This window comes from Eleutherodactylus coqui, chromosome 1 (genome assembly GCF_035609145.1).
Source record: "Eleutherodactylus coqui strain aEleCoq1 chromosome 1, aEleCoq1.hap1, whole genome shotgun sequence".
NCBI classification, from domain to species: Eukaryota; Metazoa; Chordata; class Amphibia; order Anura; family Eleutherodactylidae; genus Eleutherodactylus; species Eleutherodactylus coqui.
This window is the reverse complement of record NC_089837.1, coordinates 117067702-117090602: the sequence shown is the minus strand read 5'-3', so window position 1 is coordinate 117090602 and position 22901 is coordinate 117067702. Positions and strand designations below refer to the sequence as shown.

General features: G+C 41.5%; 1 long non-coding RNA gene across 1 annotated transcript; it reads left to right on the top strand.

Annotated features, from left to right (window-relative positions):
* The first annotated feature begins 14221 nt into the window (after positions 1–14221).
* LOC136625291 (uncharacterized) lies at positions 14222–22504 on the top strand. The gene is made up of 4 exons (XR_010792533.1): positions 14222–14386; positions 14673–14759; positions 19559–19650; positions 22315–22504. It is a non-coding gene; the product is annotated as an uncharacterized lncRNA (long non-coding RNA).
* The last annotated feature ends 397 nt before the right edge of the window (positions 22505–22901 follow it).

The window sequence follows — 22901 nt, the reverse complement described above, 5'->3', positions numbered from 1 at the left end:
ATATGCTGTATTTGGATTTCCCTGTTGGAGGATGACTGTGGTTACTGAAAGGCCAGTGCAGCCAGGAAGCAATTATGCGCAAGGCTGGGTATTAATCAGCGACTACTACCCCCAACACACACGCCGTAAACTGAAGACGGTCACTGCCAGGCCAAATATAGTATTTTTTTCCACTTTTTGGGAAAAAGCCCACTGCCTCTGATATACGCTGTATTTGGATTTCCCTGTTGGAGGATGACTGTGGTTACTGAAAGGCCAGTGCAGCCAGGAAACAATTATGCACAAGGCTGGGTATTAATCAGCGACTACTACCCCCAGCAGACACGCAGTAAACGGAAGACAGTTACAGGCAGGCCAAATACAGTCTTTTTTTTCCACTTTTTGGGAAAAAGCCCACTGCCTATAGCCAGTATACCTCTTTCCCTGCCTCACCAGTACTGGCCCTATACTCTGTAAAATGACTGCAGACTGAGAACGCTATGGTCTGCACGCCCAATATACAGAAAAAAAATAAATTGTGCAACACTGCTAAAAGCAGCCTCAACAGCACTGCACACGGTCAGATGTGGCCCTAAGAAGGACCGTTGGGGTTCTTGAAGACTAAAATAACACCTAACACTCTCCCTATAGCAGCTACAGCAAGACAGCACTTTCCCTGATCTCTCTCAGTGTGCATCTGTGGCGAGCCGCGGGCGGGGCAGATTTAAATACTCGGGCGTCATCTGATCTCCCCAGCCATTCACTGCAGGGGGGTGGGATAGGGCTAGAATGTCACAGGAGGAAGATGTAATGCCTTCCCTGTGTTTGTATTGGCCTGAAAAGCGCGCAAATTTCTCAGGGAAGGAAATGTAATGGAGTCGAGCACCGCGTGGTGCTCGTCTTGAGTAACGAGCATCTCGAACACGCTAATACTCGAACGAGTATCAAGCTCGGACGAGTACGCTCGCTTATCTCTAGTCAGCACCTAAGGCTGGCCACGGTTCCAGCAATGTAGTGTGTCTACTTGGTACTTCTGCTGCCATTTACTGGCTGTAGCACTTATGTGTGAACGCCACTGCTGCTGGCCAGTGACTGGTTGCACAGGTCATTTGTCATGTTGATACATCATGACTGGGTGAACAGAGATCGTTAGCGTTAGGTGACAAGATGTCCTGATTTAGGTGGAACAGTCCCGCTTTGGGACCCTGTATCCCGCTTTTCCCAGGTTCCAAAGCGGGACAGCCATTTGTCCCACTTTCGGGACATCTGTCCGCTTTTGTCCCGCGAGATAACTATGAAGGTGATTACCAGCTGTGGTGCCGTGTACATGTAAATGGGCCTTAACAGTGGAATGCTGCAGCACAAAGTTTTTAATTAAAACACACATCAGAAGGGCTTTTAGGTCCTCTTTAATGGGTACCTCCTCACGATACTATTGTAGCTTGTCACCACTGGAAGCTAGAGGTGTGACAGGTGTTAGCAGGAGTAAACGCCCCTGTAATGCCCCTACATGCCAATTGGGAGACAAAATGCAGCAGTAACGCCCAGTGGAGTAAGACACAGTGGTAGTGCTGCAAGGCGAACGGAGACAGTGAACGTCTGCAACTCACCAGCGGTGCTCGGAGTCCCGGTCGGCCCCCAACACAGTGGCAGCGTTGTGAGGCGGACGGGGACCCCCAAAAAAAACAGAACCCAAAAGTGACAATGTAAATGAACATGTACCAGAGATGTTGATTTCTAGTACAGTATTAACTGGTTCTACCAGCCTGTAAACATAATCTTTTGCTTCTGCAAGTCACAGCACATGCTCTATCTCTATCACTCTGAGTCTCTGCTTGGATTTCAACTAAGCCTTTGGCAACCAGCCCATTTACAGTTCTAAATTTCTTGTGGTTTTAATGATTCTCAAGGACAATATGAAGCCACTGGCTCCCTACCAATAATCTCTCATACTCACCAGCCTCTGTGACTTATTCTCAATTTCTGTCTGATCCTTGTTGAGCTTTCAGCTCCAGAACCCATCTCACATTCCCTTTTACACCATTCTCATATGGTGGTTCCATGGACTTCATTCCTGTTCAGGTTTCAGTCACTCAATTGGCCTTTCTCTCGCAGCCCACTGACGACTTCCTTAGTGGTTGCCAGATATTCACTCATAACAACAGGTCTCAGCTTCACTCATGTGCTTACTGCACACATACACACTCATCAAAGGTTCCATATGCACATGGTTATTTGGATGCTCCTCAACTCCACCTGCACCCACTGTGGTGCAACACCTTGGGTTCAAAGAGCCACGTTCCATCTATTCACAGCTGGACCATCATACAGCACATCCCTGCTTTACATTTTAGCATATTCTGCAGGATGGCACCCCTAGTGGCAGGTAAAGTGCAACAGCACCAGTCCCCATGGACTAGGCAGAAACTGTTCCATCTTTCACAGGGTGAGTACCAAACAAACCTTGTGAAATACAATCAAGTGAAGGAGTTCACCTCCTCCACAAGAAGTTATCACCTTGAAGTGAATAGATTAAAGCACGCGTAGCAAAAAAAGATAACTTTCTGTTTTATATTAGGCCATTCAAAAACTAATGTCACAGAAAATTATAATAATGTGTTAAACTTTGCTAGATCTGTAGGTTTATGGTTGCTCAACCGTTTTCACAAATAATTGTCCGGTGAACCATCATGCCGCCAATGCAGATGTACACATTTTAGTCCATATTGGTTGTTATATTAGTTCAAACCGGACATACATGTTTAATGACACCAGATGAACAAAAGATCTTTGACTAGACTAATGATCTTTCACTGTAAGAGCATTTTTTCACAGAACAATTGTTTGGTAATGGCCGACTGCACCATAAGTAGAGTAGAGATGAGCGAGCACGCTCGGATAAGTCAGTTACTCGAGCGAGCCTCGCTCTTCTCGAATAACTGCATTCTTGTCCGAGCGTGCTCGGGGGAGTGGCGGGGGTGAGCAGGGGGCGGCGTGGGGGAGAGAGATCTCTCTTACTCTCTCCCCTACTACCCTCCGCTCTCCCCGCCACCCCTCGCTCCCCCGAGCACACTCGGAGAAGAATGCAGTTACTCGAGAAGAGCGATGCTCGCTTGAGTAACTGACTTATCCCAGTGTGCTTGCTCATCTCTACTAGCGAGTATCTTGTTAAAATCTTAAACATGGCTAGTCTCTTTCTAGGCAGTGGCAGTCTTCCACTGATCAGCCAAAACAATTGTTCGTTGTTAAACCTGACTATTAATTATTTTGGTTGAAGCTACCCTTTTTCCCCCAAGAATTTTATTGGATTTTTCAAAATAAAGGCTACAATGTCTTAGAACGAAAAACAGTGTATACAACCTTACATCTTATGTGCCAGTGTATAGTATTTATACAGAGTCTGATCACTTGAGAACTGGAGTTGGGTTAACACTGAGCTAATGCAACTCGTATATCATAGTATCAATAGTATAACGACAATATTCTCTGTAAACAGGTACTTACATTGAGAATTAGTGTTCTAGACTACAAATTAGAATTCCACACTAAACACCTCAAGCTTATCTTGTGTTCCCTGATTGCGAGACATTACATTTTCCATGTGACATTTTATTGATTGCTAATCAAAGGTGACCTTGACAACAGCAATTTGTAATCATGGTGCTTTGCAGATAACTTGAAAGATACTGTTTGAGAGACCCTTTGGTGTCTTGGCTAAGCAGTAAAATGGCAAATCAGCTTGGTACCACTTTGTAACCCATTTGGTCCTCTTAATATGTGTCATTTTAGTGAACCAGCTACTGACATTTGAATACGCTAAGGCTGTATTTACACGAGCGAGGGCAATATTGGGCTGAGATACTCATTGTAGTGTTACTGAATACATATAAAATTAAAAACATACCAATATATATCTAACCGAAAAAAAATGTAAAAGAGAAAAAGAAAATAGGATTTTCCATTTAAGAAAAAATCGAAAGCTCTAACTATGAAGTTGTGGCTTTGAAAGATAGCCATTTATGAGGCTTTTCTCATCAACTTTTCTCCCAAAAAATAATAGGGTACTCCAGGCTATGCAATAATGAATCTGGAGAAAATTACACAGATTGTTTCCTGCTTAGAATTCTAAGACTTGTAATGGCATAGAGAGTAAATAGAGTAAAATGTGCACTAAATAATTATACTTGTTATAAAAAACATTTAATAAGAAGATTAACATGTCCACTTCCTGTGCCTAGCAAATGAGAACCATATGTTACAGATTATCATGCCTCCTAGCCATCCCAAATCCAGTGGGACAGTCCCAGATTTTGGACGCTGTCCTGCTTTCTCAGGAAGCCTGCAACATATCCTGATTTCAATAGTAAATGGACCCCCAGTTAGAATGTTGGGACAAGGAGCCACCTGCTCTCTGCACCACCACCACCTGGCGGCTTAGTGGATGTAGACATGATGCATTGCCCTAATTGTGCCTCCTGTGCTACACCACAGACCAGAGAAGCCCTGCAGAATGATTTGCTCCATTTGTGCTGACAATGGGTCTAGGTGGCTATTCAGTTTATTATTTTTAGGACACGTTTTGTGTGTCATCATACTGTGTGTTTGAGACTCTAAACAATCATTATAACTATGTGGGGGCACTAAGGGGGCATATTTTCTATGATGAGGCACTAGGGTGACAGCCTTACTATGATGAGATCACTATGAGGGCATCTCTACTGTGTGAATAGGCTCTAAGGGGGCTTCCTTACTATGTAGTGAGACATTAATCTATGGAGCACAAAGGGGTTATATTTTCCTTCTGGGTGACACTAAGAGGGCAATCTTAATGTGTGGGGACAATAAGAGAACACTGAAGAAAATGGGAGTCAACATGTAATACCGGCTATAGCCACTGTGCAATGTGCGGAGCTGTCTACCTTCAGCAGAAACAAACAAAAGAAATTCAAAAAATGACACCAGTGAAAGTGCATAAACATGAGTATTAATAAACTCATCGGGCATAGCAGTATCGCCCTGGTCAGAAGGCAAACCATCACACATATGAGCCACGTCAGCCTTTAGAAAAGTCCATTGAACGAACCAAGCAGCAGAAGAACCCCCTGGAGGGTGCTGGTGTTAAGCCTGATGACATCTGGTTCCGGTTATCACAACGTTGGAAATTATAAAAGGAAAAGAAACCAGCACTCAGAGGTATATACTCAAATAATACAATGTGGCATAATACGCTGAAGGAAATATATAACTTGGTGGAACCTGAGGGTAGGGGGGAACTTTGCTCCACCACTTACCCTTAGAAGTAAATGATTTCTTTTCTTCTGGGTGTTATACCATATTGTATTATATGAGGATGTACCACTTAGCGCTGCTTTATTTCCCTTTTTATAATTTCCTGCTTTCAGCAGAAAGACAGCTCCATATATAGTGACCAGACTGCTGATCACTGGTGGTCACGAGTGGTGGACCCACACAGATCTGCAATTACTGACCTGCCCTGAAGATAGGTCATTAATACTCAGAAGTGGGAGTATCACTTTAAAGGGGTTGTCCCATGAAGAATATTGTTTATAAATAAATCTAGGCCATAATTCTAAGCATTTTTGTGTTTACACTTATTAAAAAATGTTTCTATGAGTATGCAGACAGTCCACTGGTGTGGGGAGCTGCTGCTTCTGAAGTTACAGTATCTTCTCTGCTTGTCATAAGAGATGATGATCAAGTGAGAAGAGAATGAGACAGCATTACCACAATTGCACTTGCTCAGCATCTTCTCCAACAAGCGAGGTAGGGGCTGGAGCTTAAAACGCTGTCGATTCACCAGGCCAGGGATCTGTCTACACATCTAGTGGAGCAGAGAGAGGAGCATGAATGACAATGTGTGATCACCTTAGAATATTTACTGAGGTGGACACAGAAATGATAATTGCTAGAAACAGTAGGTGGCACTATTCTAGACCTGGAAAATCTGGGGATATAAGCAAATTTTCGCATGTCTAAATATAAAAATAGTTATAATTATTGGCTGATTTTAACTAAAACAATATTCTTCACAGACAATCCCTTTTAAATGGTAAATTAAAAAGTACAATAATAATATTTTTTCTTTTTTACTTCTTGAAAATTAGAAAATATGTGTTCCTTTGTTAGTAAAAACTTGTATATAAAACGGTCCAACTACTAGATGTCTGCTCTGGACATTTAGCATCAAAAGGGTTCATTATCAATCTTTTGTAACAAAATAGCAAAATAAGCGTTTGTAGTCACTGTACCATGGCTCTAAATTCCAGGAGATGTTAAAATGCATTTTTTGGAAGGCACAGAAATATATGTCAGATAGAGGCAAACTTCATTTGGAGCACAATAAAAAACTTTTGTTGTATATATTCAGATTCCTACAGCCCCTGGGAGGGTGTAATACTTCTAACGTTGCAAACAAACACAGGCCCAAGGTCACAATCTGCAGTTCACAGGCTTTGTGGCCTCCAGAGTTAATTATTTGTAAGATCTCTCTCTTACTGCTAGTTCTAATGGAGACTTCCCTTAGGGCTAATACCCACGGATGGGTTTTCGCTGCAGAATTCGGGGTTAGATTCCCGCTATGAATTCCGCAGCAATGTCCGTCCATAGACATGCTGTGGTAAATGATTCTCCCATGCCCACAAGTCGAAATCAACAGCGATTTTCTGCTCGCGGGGGAGAATCGCAGCATGTTCTATTCTATGCGGAAAATCACGCGGACGGCTGCCATTGCAGTCAATGGAAGCCATCCGTCCCATGGCACTTCCGCTGTGAGCACAACAGAATTACTGCGAGAATCCATGTCACCGCCCAGCGCTGGCATGTCATGCGCTGCAGTGCACATGCACGCCGGCTCGGCGGGTAAGACACTGACAAAGGATCCGGAGAAGTGAGTATAGGGTCTCTGGGGGGCGCCGAGTCTGATTCTGCTGCGATATTTCACAGGCAGTATCCGACCCAGCCGTGTGCATGAGCCCTTATGCAGGTCTAATGTCACACCTGGCTATCTTGACTCACGATCTTCTCTCCTACAGCCATATCTACTCCTGCGCTCTGTGGCTTTTAACCCTTTCCAATCCACTGTCCGACATCTGAAGACATTCTGATTGAAGGCTGTACAACTCCGATGTCGGAAGATGTCCGGCAGGGTATTCTTACTGTATATTACTGGCCGCACTGTTGTCAGGGGCATCTCCAGCATGTCACATACCGCAGTACTGGCTCTAGCCAGCAGATGGCACCATTGTATAATGGCAGAAAGAGAAAGCCCCCTAGGAAACCCTGAATCCAAAATTAGATTGCAAAGGGTTAAGGGTTCACACATGGCCAAAGCATTAAGTCCTCTGGACACAGTGGCAATAACCCTGATGCCACAACTCTTCCTCCTGGAGCTCACCTCTGTACAGAATACCTAGCAGTACAAGCGGGAGGGAGGTTCTCTTCCCAAACATATTTTGTCAGCTCATCCATCATAGTCCCAGTCTATGGCCTCGTCATCGCTGCAGCTGTTGTCACCTGGTCAGGTGAGAGGGAGGCTCCTTCACCTCTGGAACATAGATGCTCTCAATCGGCTGCACTCATTGTGGAGGCCATCTTCTGGTCACTACAGATGTAGTGAGCATCGATTATCCACAGCTGGAAATACTACTGCAACTCATACCAAAAAAGGAAACTCCTTCTCCTCCTGCACACTGTGGCCCTTTTGTATTTGGGCATTTTGTCTCTCTCTCTCTTTGGCTCTACCTGATCCTCTGATCTCTCTCCTATGCTCACCTTTAGCAGGGAATGAGTGCCTGCCATGTAGAATATGTGCTAACCTCTTCAACCTGCCAACACTTATGAACTGGCCTTTCCTCTCTTTCTCCAGTCAGTGACATGTTAGCCACATCACTCAAGGAGCAAGCACTTTTCTCTACAATGCCCTTACTCACATTATCAAGAAGGGGGGGTTCCTCTACACTAGTGATGAGCGATTAGTAGAATAATCAGTTTGAGTCGGGATCTGACTGATTTAATCAAAATTCTCTTTCGGGATGGTTGATTCCAACTCACATTAAAGTCAATAGGAGTAAAAAGCAGGTTTACTAATTTGCCCTTCAGAAGGTATGTAAAGCAGTTCAAACCTCCCAAATTGCATGAGAAGAGAGCCACACAAGTGGGGAGCACTATGTTTCTCCAAAAAATTGGTAAAATTAGTGTACAGTGGTGTAGGGGTCACTCGTAGCACTTGGAAAAGCAATAGAGCAATAGAGCTACAGCGGTTTCTTTTGCTTTAAAAAAAAATTGTTTTGGGGAATTGAGGAGGAGGAAACATGGTGGAAGCAGCACCAGCAGCAACAAAGCCTTGAGCACACAGTGTGTTCTTCTATATAAATCTATGCTCAGTCATATGTGAGTAAAGAGTGCCAGCCTGCTAACTAATCAGTGGAATCTGCCATGGGGGTGCAGAAGTCAGGTGACATCCATGAATGTTTAATCTTTATAAATGTCAGGTGATCCACATTGTCTGAGGATAGGCAGAACCCAGCTGTGCTGAACACCCTTTCTGACAGTACACGGGGATCGGGGCAGGCAAGCACCACTATAGCATGTTGTGCAAGATCTGGCGACTTGTCCAGTTTAGACAGACAGAAGTCAAAGAGGCCAACACCATGTCTGAGTGCATCCACGCAGGAGCTGACATACTCTTGGACCATTATGGATAAGTGCTGCCTGTGAGTTCTACCCTGTGCTGTTGCTGCCGGCTCTGATGGACTGAAAGAACTATGCCACACCTCTGTTAGGTTTCCCCTGCCACTGGTGGTAGTGGTGCTGCAGCGGTGGCGGCTTCTTGCTTGTCCGTCATGAGCTGCAGAGCTGTGATTCATTGCTGATAATGCCATGACTGCCATGGGGAAATGCTCTGCTCAAGCTACTGAACAGTCTGTCCGGACACTGCTGCATTTCAAGGTCCTTCTCCACTGCTGGAATGAGATTTGTCATTTTGGTTTTGTAGTGGGGATCAAGGTGGGTAACCACTGTAGGCATTTAAAGAGCGGAGTTGTGGATGGAGTATACCTCCCTCCCAGGCTTTTAGTCTGGACAAGGTGGCATTCCAGTCCACAACTTCACCCTAGTCCTCAGGAAACACAGCTGTAGACTGTGACCTCATTACTAGAGCATAAAACACTGCAGCTCCAGGAAGTCAGGGCCTGACAGCCTGAGGAGAAACCCTCTGAGCACTTGGATAGTGCAAAACTGCATTTGTGTGGTGTATGGACTTGAGGACCCTGCGCGGTACCTCTGCTGCTTTAAAAGGATATCTTCTTGTTTGCTGTGTTGGAAAATAAAGACTGCCGTAAGTTTCATCTCCTGTTTTGGACTCCAGTGTGTCGCTGCCGCTCCTTCCCTGGAGGACATTATCACACCACCCAGTAATGATCTGATGCTGAAATCAGCCATGCTTGTTGCATGGTGGTTAGCACAATCACCATCAAGCCTGTAGACACATTTGTAAATTGTCACAGTCCTTAATAATACATTTTTTCATTTGGTGACAGTTGAATATACACTACTTTAAAATAAAACTTATTGAGCCATAATTTCTCTTTAAGGGGTTACATTAAAAAATCTGTTCCTGTGATTGTAAGCCTTTGAAATGAAACTGTTTCCTTTTTAATAATATCTAATGGAAGCTAACGGCTGCACCATTCACAGTCTATTAGATTGTAACTTGCTATATTTGTCAAAGTAATGTTTCAGTCAAGGATAAATTCCAACACTAAGAACAAAACAATTGCCATAAGGGTACATTCTATAAAACCCTCATATATTTGCTGTTCCTTCCAATGAAAGATGACTTAACATTTTTTTCTTACTTTCCATGTCGTTATTTGTAATTATTCTACTACTAATATTTGCTGCATTATTAATGAGGCCGCTAGGAATAATATACAAGCGACTGTAATTTGGTGGCTGAGGGGCATATGCTTTTCATAAACGATGTAATTAGAAATGTTTCCAATCTGCAAATGAACCATTACCCTTACAGAATGATTAAATGGCAGTAAAGGTAATTTTTCATCACAGTCTATTTGTTCTATCTAGACAAGACATTATTAGTCCTTCAGTGCAGTATCAAATACAAGTCTTTTAAAGCCCTATAATTAAATACACAACCTGAACCATTTTAAAATACAGTATTATATCACAATAATACAAGATCTGCTGTAATAGCATATACTTGTATCATTAGTACTACTAATTCATCAAAGTTAAAAAAAGGCCAATCTTCTCAGCCATGGATGGCAAGAAGGTGTTAGAACGAGGGACTTCTTAGCTTAGCATTTGTGTTGTTTAATTACAGTATGCACGAGTTTTACTTTGGTGCTTTAATTACATACAATGTTGTCTTGCTTCTGTCACACAAGCTCCGGGACCCCCATCTATCGAAGAACTGAATTTCTGTGATACCCCATTGTGTCAACTCAACAAGTGACCAATATATGATGAGAAAGGGATGAGAAAGGCAGACCCTGAGCATTGCTCTATCTTTTAGGGTTTACAGGTTACAGTATGTGTCAAGGGATCATTTTCCTAAACTCTTGGTCTCAGAGGTGGACAGTAATAAACTGTCCTACAGATAGTCCATTAATGTCAATAGTTAGAATACTACTTAAAGATTTCTGAAAGGCTTACTTGGTAGGTATCTTGAAGACATTAAAAACCATCTTAAAAGGAATATTTAGGGCAAAATATACATATACGAGTTTATGTCTATAAATGGTCTCTTGGAGTGGTACATGACACAAAGTTTCTCTCTCTGGTGTTATTTGAATCCCCATGTTATACTCAGTTGCCTCAGGCTCTGCTCTAGGCATAACACAATGCATCTGTTCTACCCAGATTGTCTCTTTATAAAAATAAAAAATGTTTAGAGCTTTTTATTTTTTCAAAATAGATTTTCAGTAGTTTCAGCAATGGAAAACAAAGTAAGGCTCTGTTCAGACTTGTGTCAACTTGTTCCGTATACAGGTTCTATTATAAATGCCAGAAAAAATAACACAGCATGCTATGCTATTTTTTCCAGCATTTATGAGAAGTTCCCCTGGTCAGGACAGGACAGAACCCAATATAGTTAGTGGTCTTCACCAGGCATCTCAGAGTACTGTCAATCTGACAGATTTGGTGTCCATATTATTTTTGTTCTTCTGTTCCATAATGAAATAGAACAAAGGAAATGTGAACAGAGCCTAATCAAGTATGATCTATATGTTAGATGTTAGTAAGATCACATTAGCAGCATTTAATGAGAACTGGGAAATTATGAGAATAATCTAATAACCTAAATAGGGATCCAAAAGTCATAGCAAAAAATGCAATTCCGCCAGCTTGGGGTGGGTCTAGTTTTTACAGCATATGCACTGTAGAAAAAAATGCAAAATAACTTTATTCTGTGGGTTAGTACAATCACGACAATAATACATTTATTTTCTGCTGCCATTTTCTGACTGCCATACATTTTTTATTTTTCCATCATATAGCTGTGTAAGGGCTTATTTTTTGCAGGATGTCATGTATTTCTATTGGTACATTTTGGAGTGTATTCAACTTTTTGATCATTTTTTATTACATTTTTTTTTTCTTGGAAATAGGGTGACTCAAAAAGTGCAATTCTGACGTTGTGTATTTTTCTTTTATGACGGTACTCACCATGCAGGATAAGTAATCTGTTAAGGCTCAGTCAGACAGGCGTTTTTTGCTGTGCATGTTTTCTGCGTTTGCGATTCGCATCTATAAGAACAAATGCTTTTCAATGGCAGCGATCACATGTCCATTTTTTACCTGCGCACAAAAATTTGCACGGGTAAAAATAGGGCAGCGGATTTCAAAACGCAAGTAACTGCAGGATTCAGGATTTTTTGGATGCAAAACCCCTGGATGCTGTCACATCCAGGGGTTTCACCTTGTGGTCAATGGGGCCGGCAGCAGCGGCGGCCCCATTGACAACATACAGAGAAGATCTCAATCCTCTGGCACAGCTGTGGCCGAGGATTTCTTCATCTCCGTGGGGAGTCCCCTCATCACTGAACACTGTAACACCATTATCACAGTGTCTAGTGACAAGGGGACTCCCTGCGGAGATGAAGAATTCCCCTGCCACAGCTGTCACTGCTGTGGCACAGGAGCGCGATGTTCTCCCACTGCTTTCAATGCGGCTGGCGCTTCTGCAGCCCCATTAAAAGCAATGGGCTGCCGGCAAGGCCTGCAGTGATTTTTAGGGAAGGGCTTTAAATATAAGCCCTTTCCTGAAAAATCATCCCTAGAATGTGTAAAAAACAAAAAAATATATACTCACCTCTCCGCATCTGCCGGGGCTCAGGCACGTCCAGCCGCTTGTCCTCCTGAACAGCTCTGAAGAGCTTTCAGCAGGCAGGGATTTAAAATTCCCGCTTGCTGAAAGGGCTGCCTCTGATTGGCTGAGCGCTGTGACCAATCAGAGGCAGGGCTCAGCCATTCATTGAATTCAATGAATGACTGAATTAAAATAAATGGCTGAGCGCTGCCTCTGATTGGCTGAGCGCAGGGACAAATCACAGGCAGCGCTCAGCTGTTATTCAGTGGTATATTCAGTTATACAATAGTAATATAGTAATAATTATGGATGCAGTGATTCACCTATTTTTACTTTTTTTTAGTACCCATAGGGATTAGAACTTACGATCATTTCATCGCTTCTGCCATATAATGCATTACTTCAGTATTGCAGTATCTGGTATTCTGCAGACATTCTATAGGCAGTATTCATATTATCTATAGGCAGGAATGCATGGCAGATTTGGGGGCCTTCAGAAGGGCTCAGCTACCATGATAAATGAACTGCATCTTGTGATCTCATCAGAAAGTGGCAATTCAGAACCCCTGAATGCTGATTGGGACATTTAAATGCTGCTGTTGAAAGTGGTATGTAAAGGGATAACTGCTGGAATCGGCATAAACACTGATGGCGGCTCTTGTGGTCGTCTTTCAGCTATGAAAAAAAACGTATACTGGTTATGTATAACCCATGATCAGCTCCTGATCTTGCTCCATACAAACCCCAAGCACCCAGGATTTAAATATATGTCCTGTGGTGAAAAGTGGTTAAAAAAGAAATAGAGAATTTAAAAAAACAGCACTCACCTCCTTGGCCGTTCAGTCTCCCTCTGATCCAGCACAGATTGCTGCCTTCTAGTTTTCGCTTACAGGCTGCCAGCATTGATATGCCATAACAGCCCGTGCAGCCGATCACTGGTCTCAGCATTCTTATTGCCATCACCGCACAACAGGATGGACATATTTTATACTGCTCTTTTGACAACAACTTTACTAGTCAGCGCAAGAGCTTCAGAGTCTGCGCCTCAGATGCCAAGCCGCATTGTATAGTTAGAAAACAGGCTACAGAGCATTTCCCAAGCATTGCTCTGGGATATGTGCGCGCAATATGCAGAGAATAGAACCAATTAATTTCAATGGGTTAATTCACATTTCCATATTTTGCGCACATATTTCGTCCATGCAACAAAAAAAAATTGCATATTTTCTATTTTAATGCGTATTCGCACACCAAAGCATTACACTACATGCCTTTAGCTGAATCTCTGATATATCTATTGTATTTTGCCTATCTCATGCTCCAAGGATACTAGATATTACATTGCTCCTGCTGCATACTCCCTGCCAGTGCACAGTATGTAAGACTAGCATGTTCAGCTGCTTCTCATCGCAATACGTATGCTGTCTCAATGTAGAGCAGACACTTATAGAGGGTTGGCCAGATGGTAGAGAGCACCCCAGAACTGTCACCTTTGATGAATTGCGGCAGTAATCCGCATGCTGGGAGCACTTTCTAAGGCTGAGGAAATGGCGAATAGTAATGCAATGTACGGGAAAAAAAAAATCATAAAACACTGTATCCTCCTTGAAGTACATATAGGATTAAGGTGGTATTTATTGTCTGATGGCCTGAGATATGATAAGAGAATTTGTGAAGAGGACTCCTTATTGTGAGAATATTTTCCACTTGCCACATTGTGTTCATACTCAGAGGTGAATGAGATAATTGCTGTTGAAATCCTTCCCAGATTTCCATGCAATATTTTTGTTCACTTTTCAATTGAAATGCTGTCTTTACATTTGTTAAAGGATTTGTAAAATAGCCTGAGACTTGATAAACGTTTAACGAGAAAGGGAACAGTTCCTTTCCAGTTTTGAAGTTGGAAGACTTTGATAAATAACCCTCTTTGTCTCCTTTGTGTTCATAAAATGAGTGGCATCTTCTTGGCAGAGTGTTGTCTGCTGGGACAAACAGCTTCTAATCTTGCCAAATGACATTGATGAATCCCTTTGTATCACCAGCCAGTTCCATTGGGTAAGAACACTCTTTTTTTTATAACAACAGGAACAAAATTATGTTGCATTTGAATTAAATGTGATCATGTAAAATGATGTCTTAATTGTGTCAATAGACAAACAGTAACAGAAAGCTGAGAAAATATCAATCATTACTACTTTTATTAACTGTAAAATTAGATCATCTTAATTATTTGTAATCAAAGGCAATATTACTAGAGCTCTGAAAATGTATTTTTTTTTCTCTTTGGAACGGATGCTGAATTTCTGACTAAATATAAAAATTCACATAACATTTTCTCCAGGGCTTCTTGTCAACCTGCCTAGTGAAAACAATGAAAACTCCGGATAAAGAATGTTTACAGAAATAGCATCTGAAATGGTTGACAGAGGTATAATACTATGATTTGTAACAGTATTTACCACAATGACTAAATATACGATAACAAGCTTCTTTGACTAGAAGAGCTAAAGGAAAACTCAAAAAAGTTTAAATGAAGAAAGTTAGGACATTACTCGCAAGTCTTATTAAATTGAAGTTGTTGAAATAATGGGGTAAGGGTCCTATTGCTGCTTTAGTACAGTGTACCCCTCAAAGTTTTTTCCCTGGAGGATGGGGCTTCTAGCTATACACAGAGCTGCTACAAAGCCTCATTCAATTGAATCAAATCCACCAATCAGAAAGTAATGGCCTATGTTAGCAAATAAACCTTAAAGGAGTGTACCAGTGAAATACTATTGAAGACCTATCATCAGGATAGGTCATCAATAGTTGATCGGCTGGGATCTGCCACTCGATACCCCGACTGATTAGCTGTGCGGGTGCATGTTGTCAGAACCACAATAACACAGGTCGGAACGAAAGCCTCCGCACCGACTTCCCATGTAGTCGCCAATGTTGTAACTGCAAGCACAGCTCGCGTTGATTTTTAATGAGAGCCATGCCTGCACTTACAAGCGCCGGTCAGTACATGGGAGGTTGCTGCAGAGGCTTCCGCTCCAACCTTTGTTATTGCAGTGATGATAGCATGCACCCGCACAGCTGATCGGTCGGGGTCCCAAGCGTTGGCCCCTAGTTGATCAACTACTGATGACCTATCCTACATACTAGGATAGGTCATCAATAGTATTTCCATGGAAAACCCCTTTAAGTGAGGTTTCACTAAAAGGATTATTTGAAATTGGAAAAATAGGTCTGTTTTTTTTCAGAAATAGAATTATGTTTTTTTGTCCACAAGCTATGCCTAGTATTGCTGCTCAGTTTAATTCACTTGATCATTGATGAGATGTGATACAAGGTATGGTACATATATTTGTATAATCTGTGCAGCATAAAAACAAAAGTTTTTTTTTTACACGTAAGCATTATCGCTCAAAATTTGTTCAAAAAGGCCGAAGTGGGTTATAATCATTATGGGTAAAGATGGGCAGTTGTGTACTATTTGTTCACTTGTTGTTTGCCACTGGTCTTTAGCCCACATAAAAACCATCATTTTTTATGACGGCCGCTCAAAATTTATTCCATTTGAATGGAATTTGTGCAGTCTTTTGAGAGGCTTACAGACCTGAGGGGGGGGGGGGGGGGAGTGTTTGTTTGCCTTGCATACACAATTAGTACATTGTTTACACATGTCAGTGGGGGGGGGGGGGGGGCAGACAATGGAATCCTGCTGGCCAGATAATCCCTTGCATAAACACACACCCGCCTGAGCAAACAACTCTTACTGAGTTTGCTTTAGCTAATAAAGGAATTACAGTCATTATCTGTACGTGTTATTTTTTGCAAAAATGTTGTCAATTCATTCAGTCGTTCAACCATTTTAGTGATTTATTGTTGCATGTAAAAGGGCCTTAAGCCGAGTCACTCACATATATTTCACTCCACCAGATAGTTTGTTCATTCTTGTACATTGATTATTACTGTTGATACAAGATTATATCAATGTGCCATGTACAATATTGAACAATCTATTATTTATGCCAAACATTGCGTGGGAAAGGTAATGATAATGCATCATCATTTGGTTCTACAGTATATTTCTCTGTGGGTGCATACTCTTTCTAGATGCACACAGTGTAGTCTGAAAAAAAAGTTTGACTGAATCATCTGATTTTTCTAGCAGAGGAATACATGCGAGTAATGTGGCTTAATGCTTTATCCTGCACAGACTTTAGTAGGAAAGCGGTTTAGAGAGAGGAATAACTGTATCCATATTCACAGAATAAAGGAATATGTAGAAGAAAATAAGTTATTTAGACTGGTGTCACACGGTCTTTAAAAAAAAAAAAAAAACATACTTTTTTGGCATTTTGATGCAGCGGCAAAAAACACTGCATTTAGATGTTGGCTGTAGGTCAGTAGTAAAATCTAAAATGCCCTATAAGCGCTGCATTTTTTGTAATAACCTTTTTTTTCTCACTCTGGATCAACATTGGGGTGTAATAGGCTGGATGGATATATGTCTTTTTTTGGGCTTACATACTATGTTACTTTTGCTGTGTTTTTTTCTGTTCATGGTGCTTTTGTAAAGTTTTTTTAAAATGGTGTTTTTTCTGGTATTTTTTGTTAGGCGTCGCTACAAAAAAATGCTAAAGAAAAATGCATGTGTGACTAAAGATCACGCTCAAAAACCACCACTAAAAACACAGGTATCAGCTGAGAAATTTATGTGAGTTCTCAAGCGCAACTTTTTTCCATTTGAAAAAAACGCCAGGAAAAAGGACTGTGACCCTTGTGAACCATTTACATGCCATGATCAATATTGATTGCGTTATGTAAGGGGTTAACAATGGGGATCAGATTTCTTACCGATACCTGATGTATAGAGATGAGCGAGCATACTCGTCCGAGCTTGATACTCGTTCGAGTATCAGGGTGTTCGAGATGCTCGTTACCACGCGGTGTTCGGGTTACTTTCACTTTCTTCCCTGAGAAATTTTTCTGGCCAATAGAAAGACATTACAACTTCCCCCTGCAACGTTCAAGCCCTATACCACCCCCCTGCAGTGAGTGGCTGGCGAGATTAGGTGTCACCCGAGTATTGAAATCTGCCCCTCCCGCGGCTCGCTACGGATGCATTCTGACATTAGTTCAGGGAAAGTGCTATCGTGGCGGAGCTGCTATAGGGAGAGTGTTAGGAGTATTTTAGGTTTCAAGAACCCCAACGGTCCTTCTTAAGGCCATAAATCTTCTCTATATGCGCTCAATGGGGCCGGCGGCAGCAGCGCCGACCCCATTGAGAACATATAGAAGACAAATCCTTCTTCTCTGCCACAGCTGTAACAGCTGTGGCAGAGAAGAACGCTGTTTTCCCATTGAATTCAATGGAGCCAGCAATACAGCAGGTTCCACTGAAAGCAATGGGCTGGCGGCGATCGCAGGATGAATTATCGGGTAGGGGTTAAATATATAACCCCTTCCCTGCAATTCATCCAGAAATGTGTTACAATAAAAATATATACCGGCGTATAAGGCGACGGGGCGTATAAGACGACCCCCCAACTGTCACCTTATACGCCGGCAATACAGTGGAGCAAAGAATAAAAATCATTACTTACTTCTTCTGACGTTCTGCGGCACTCCTGCAGGCTGTCACTCCCTCCTGGTGTTCTGCGGTGCTCCTGCAGGCTGTTGCTCCCTCCTGGTTTCCGGCAGAGCATTGATTTCTCTACGAAGGGCTTTAAATCCCCGCCTCCAGAAACACACGTGCCTTCAGCCAATCACAGCCAATGACAATGATGTCATTGAATGGCTGTGATTGGCTGTGTTTCTGGAGGCGGGGATTTCAAGCCCTGGATCCAGAAAGCAATACTCTGCCGTGGACCAGGAGGGAGCAACAGCCTGCAGGAGCGCCGCAGAACGTCAGAAGAAGTAAGTAATGATTTTTATTCTTTGCTCCACTGTATTGCCGGCGTATAAGGTGACAGTTGGGGGGTCGTCTTGTACGCCCCGTCGCATTATACGCCGGTATATATTTTTATTGTAACACATTTCTGGATGAATTGCAGGGAAGGGGTTATATATTTAACCCCTTTCCGACAATTCATCCTGCGATCGCTGGCAGCCCATTGCTTTCAGTGGAACCTGCTGTATTGCTGGCTCCATTGAATTTAATGGGCAAACATCGTTCTTCTCTGCCACAGCTGTTACAGCTATGGCAGAGGAGAATGATCTTTACGCTGACAGTGCGGGGGGCGGGGCACTCTTGCCGCTATTGTGGCTTAATAGTGGGACCTGGGAACTTGAGATGCAGCCCACCATGTAGCCCCTCGCCTGCCCTATCCGTTGCTGTGTCGTTCCCATCACTTTGTAGAATTGCCCAGATTTTCACAAATGGAAACCTTAGCGAGCATCGGCGATATACAAAAATGCTCGGGTCGCCCATTGACTTCAATGGGGTTCGTTACTCGAAACGAACCCTCGAGCATTGCGAAAATTTCGTCCCGAGTAATGAGCACCCGAGCATTTTGATGCTCGCTCATCTCTACTGATGTAGCAACTGTCAGTCATAGCCAGCTCCCACTGCAGATGGCAAGGCTCAGCTTATGAACCTGTACTATCCATAGGGTATGTTAGCATTAATTTGAGGAACCCCTTGCCAGCCAGGGCATAAACATATGTCCTGTGGTGCAAGTGGTTAAAAAGGTAGTCCAATTTATATTTTTTCAGTAAAAGTATGTTCCCCATGCAATAAAATAACTAATCACCATACACTCACCTCCCCCAGAGTCTGCTGTGTCCCAAACCGGAGCTCGGTCCTCCACTTCTCTGCTTATTAACAGGCTGCAGTTCTCCCGGTTTTATGAATGTCACAAGTACTGTTGCCAACGATGGAGCTCAGTGATCGATCACTGAGCCCTGTTAGTGACTGCAGTACCTTTTACAGTGAGTATATGCTGATTTATTAATTTACTGCATGGGAAACATACTTTTACTGAAAAAAATATAACCCCGACCACCCACTTAAAGTCAATAGGATCCATTTAGGCCTTTTTTATGCTGTGAAAATACTGATATTTCTTCTCTCTTTTATATCCACTCCTATTGTTTCAAAAGGCAGCATTGGATTTCCTTCACACAGTGTTTTCTGATGCATTTATTGTAGCTTGTAAAAAACACAACTTTTTACAATCATTTTTTGTTGGCATTTTTGTGGTCACACATATGTTTTTTACCATTCTCTTTTCTTAGAAAGAAAGCCAGTGGGAAAACGCTGAAAAAAGCGCCATGCCCAAAGCATGTTGTGATTTAGAAAAAATGTCATCGACCCAAAATACACACAGGTGAGAAACAAATTCAACGACACCAAAAATACACTATTTTTAGAGCCTTTCCCAATTCCCTGTTGACCTACATGCACTATGTTTTGTTGAAGAGAAAAGTGGCAAATGACAGCGTGAAAAACATGTAAAATACCATGTTTGAAAAAAAAAAAATTAAATTATGTGTAACATCAACCTCATAAACTGCACTAAAAATTGCTGGAGAGAACAGTCAGAAGTCTACATTGTAGATGTTATGTTTGATGGAAAAATAGCTCATCATGCAGAATTATTCTTCCTGTCAAAACGATGGACAGCATGATGGAGCCCCGAAGGACTCTATTTTAAATCAATGGGATGGATAGGGTACTGCGTCAATGTTGTTGTTTATAATGGAAACGACACCACACATGTTGTTTCCATTCTAAATTAATAGCCCCTGCATACAAATTAACATTCTTTCAAAAAGCAAAGACATTTACTTAGTAATTTCAACCTTTCCACAGTAATTTTTCTTATCTGTTTACTGTAGATACTCTCAGTAACCTGTGGCATATTAGCAGCTCCACTGCTTCATGTTTATTTTTTGAAAATGAACATCATAGAAATGTGGGAACTTGTGAAAGATCTTTTACGAAAGGCAACATCTGGCCATTTGGCAAGTTCTCTGAACAGTTGTATGTGATTCCTTCTTGGCACGGCCATATGTTCCATCTGAAACAGATCTGTTTTACATTCATGAATACTGTTTTATAGCCTCTCAACATATCATGTATGGGCACTGTAAATGTCACTACACATATAACTTATGCTAATGCTTGAAATCCAATTAATAGCTTTCCATAGTAAAGTGGAAAAACAGGAGTGCTCCCAAATCCTTGGCGATGTGTCTGTTTCATTTAGTCGAACTACCAAAAAGGAGGCAGAAAATGTTCTACATGTGACTGTTTAAAGGGATCTATTGCAAATATTTCTTAATTAACTTAGTATAGCTAAGTATAACTAAAACACTATTTCTGGAGGATTAGACATAGTGCACACAACATACCTCTGACACTATTGTTTTCCCATTGATTAAGAACAAAGCCATACAAACTAGTCAGGAAGTAAAGGGAGGCATAGTCTAAAGAATCAATGGAAGTTATATTATATCAGCCGTGACAATTTAATGTACTGTGGTGCTATGTTAATAAAGTTCACATGTTCACAAGGTTTCAAAGATTTTAACCCCTTGAGGACATTTTTTGATTTTTTTCATTTTTGTCTTCTACTCTCCACTTTCAAAAAATCTGAACTTTTTTTTACTTTTCCATAGCAGATTGAAGGCTTGTTTTTTGGTAATGTTTACTGTACCATATTATGTACTGAAAATGTAATAGTTTTTATGTAGAGTGGAATGTAAAAAAGGCAATTGCATTATTTTTTATTTATTTGGTGGTGGTGGTGGGGGGGGGGTTGTTTTTACATTGTACATGTTCTCTCCGTGTTTACACGAGTTTACTCCCAAACTCAAAAAACATGAAGCCATACTATATGTATGTATGTATAAACGGATGTTTCTTCAGATCTACTCCATAATGCTGAGGAAGAACCCTGCGTAGGTTCAAAAGCTCACTATAACATTATGTATTTTTGTTAGCCATTAAAAGGTATCATATCTACAATATTACTTTGTTTCTCTAGCTGTGCACAATCACATTCAAAACATATATATATATATATATACACATACGGGTAGTTTCTAGGACATACTGTACCTAAGTATGTCCTAAGAATGAGGAATATACTCAGACAGCCCTCAGATCGTTCAATAGACACTGGGCTTTCAGCTCATATAAGGTATGGTTTCCAATAACATCACAGGCTGTTCTCTATATCACAATCATTGAAGAGTTACTCTGAGTCTCTTCCATTGTATGCTGTAATCAGCACGGATCATGGTCTACATAGGGTGATACAGAGAGATTAGAGAGAAGTAGCTGCTGTGTTATAGTCATTGCCCTGCATGACCCATATGTGCAGTATGTGCTTCTGCTAGTGGTGTAACTATAATGGGTGCAGAAGATGCGGTCTCATCCGGGTCCTGTAGCCTTATGGGGCCTATAAGGTCTCTCTTCGCCTTATAAGGAGACCATTGCTATAAATGAAACCAACACATGATGGAGGAGCCATGCTCATGTGTACTTGGGGAGGCAAAGCTGCTGGCTGCCTCACAAGGAAGAAACTTAACGGAATAGTGTTAGGCAAGGGCGTTTGGGCGACAAGAGTAGAGTAAGGTCAGGCATAATGGAAACATGTAAGGATGACAGACTGATATGACAGCCTGGGGCAATAATTAGAAAGAGCAGCAATGAAGGCATCTAGCTCCTGTCCCCTGACTACACTGTGTGTAATTGTGCATCTCTAGCAGAGCTGTATCTGGTATAACTTTTGTAACTACTATAAAAAACACCTAACCAAGTCAGTATTTTCCCTATTTTCTGTTATCTGAATGTTATTCTATGGTCAGCTACGTCTTATGGTCCGAAAAATATGGTATATAAGAATTCTTTGCATGTTTTTCACAGTTTTAATTGGAGCATACAAGATAGGACACAATCAAAGAAAGGGAAGAGTTAAGGGTTTATCATATTTTATTTGTGTACTGTGTTTACTACATTTAGTTTTCCTTTCTTTGCATTAAAGAAGAAGAAACTGTCCAGGAGGGAAAGAGTTCCATAGTAGAACTATTGAAGAATAGACAAAAAGGAAGAAAGATCCATTCTGGGCTGCACTTCTATTTCTTATCTTTTACAAGGCACTTATAATGACTTATAAAGCAGTAAGCACCGGTAAGGAACAATCTGGAGTATTCCGTAAGACATTCTGAAGTCTGTCAAGCTGTAAAATCTGGAAGTACACTTACTGTGTACTGTATTTACTGCCAATTCCATCAAAAACATGAAATATTTATTCAGTGGCCAAAAGTTTAGTTTTAAAGTTCCTTTGCTGTTTTTTTTTTTCTTCTCTTTTTCATTTACACTTTATTTCATCTTCTTAAACCATTTATTCTTTCAAATTGCAAATTTGTATTCCAGAGATAAGTATGTGACTTTTTTGCTATCATCTTAAATAAATATTTCTTCTCTGGAATTGAGTTTTCTTCAGAATGCTTGTGATTCTGTGTCAGGACTGGATGGTTAGTTTGCAGAGAGATCTCATCAAGATACTGTAGCGAAAAATAGAATATGTTAGCATTTGTTGAACGGCAGTCATGATACTGGATCTTGGTT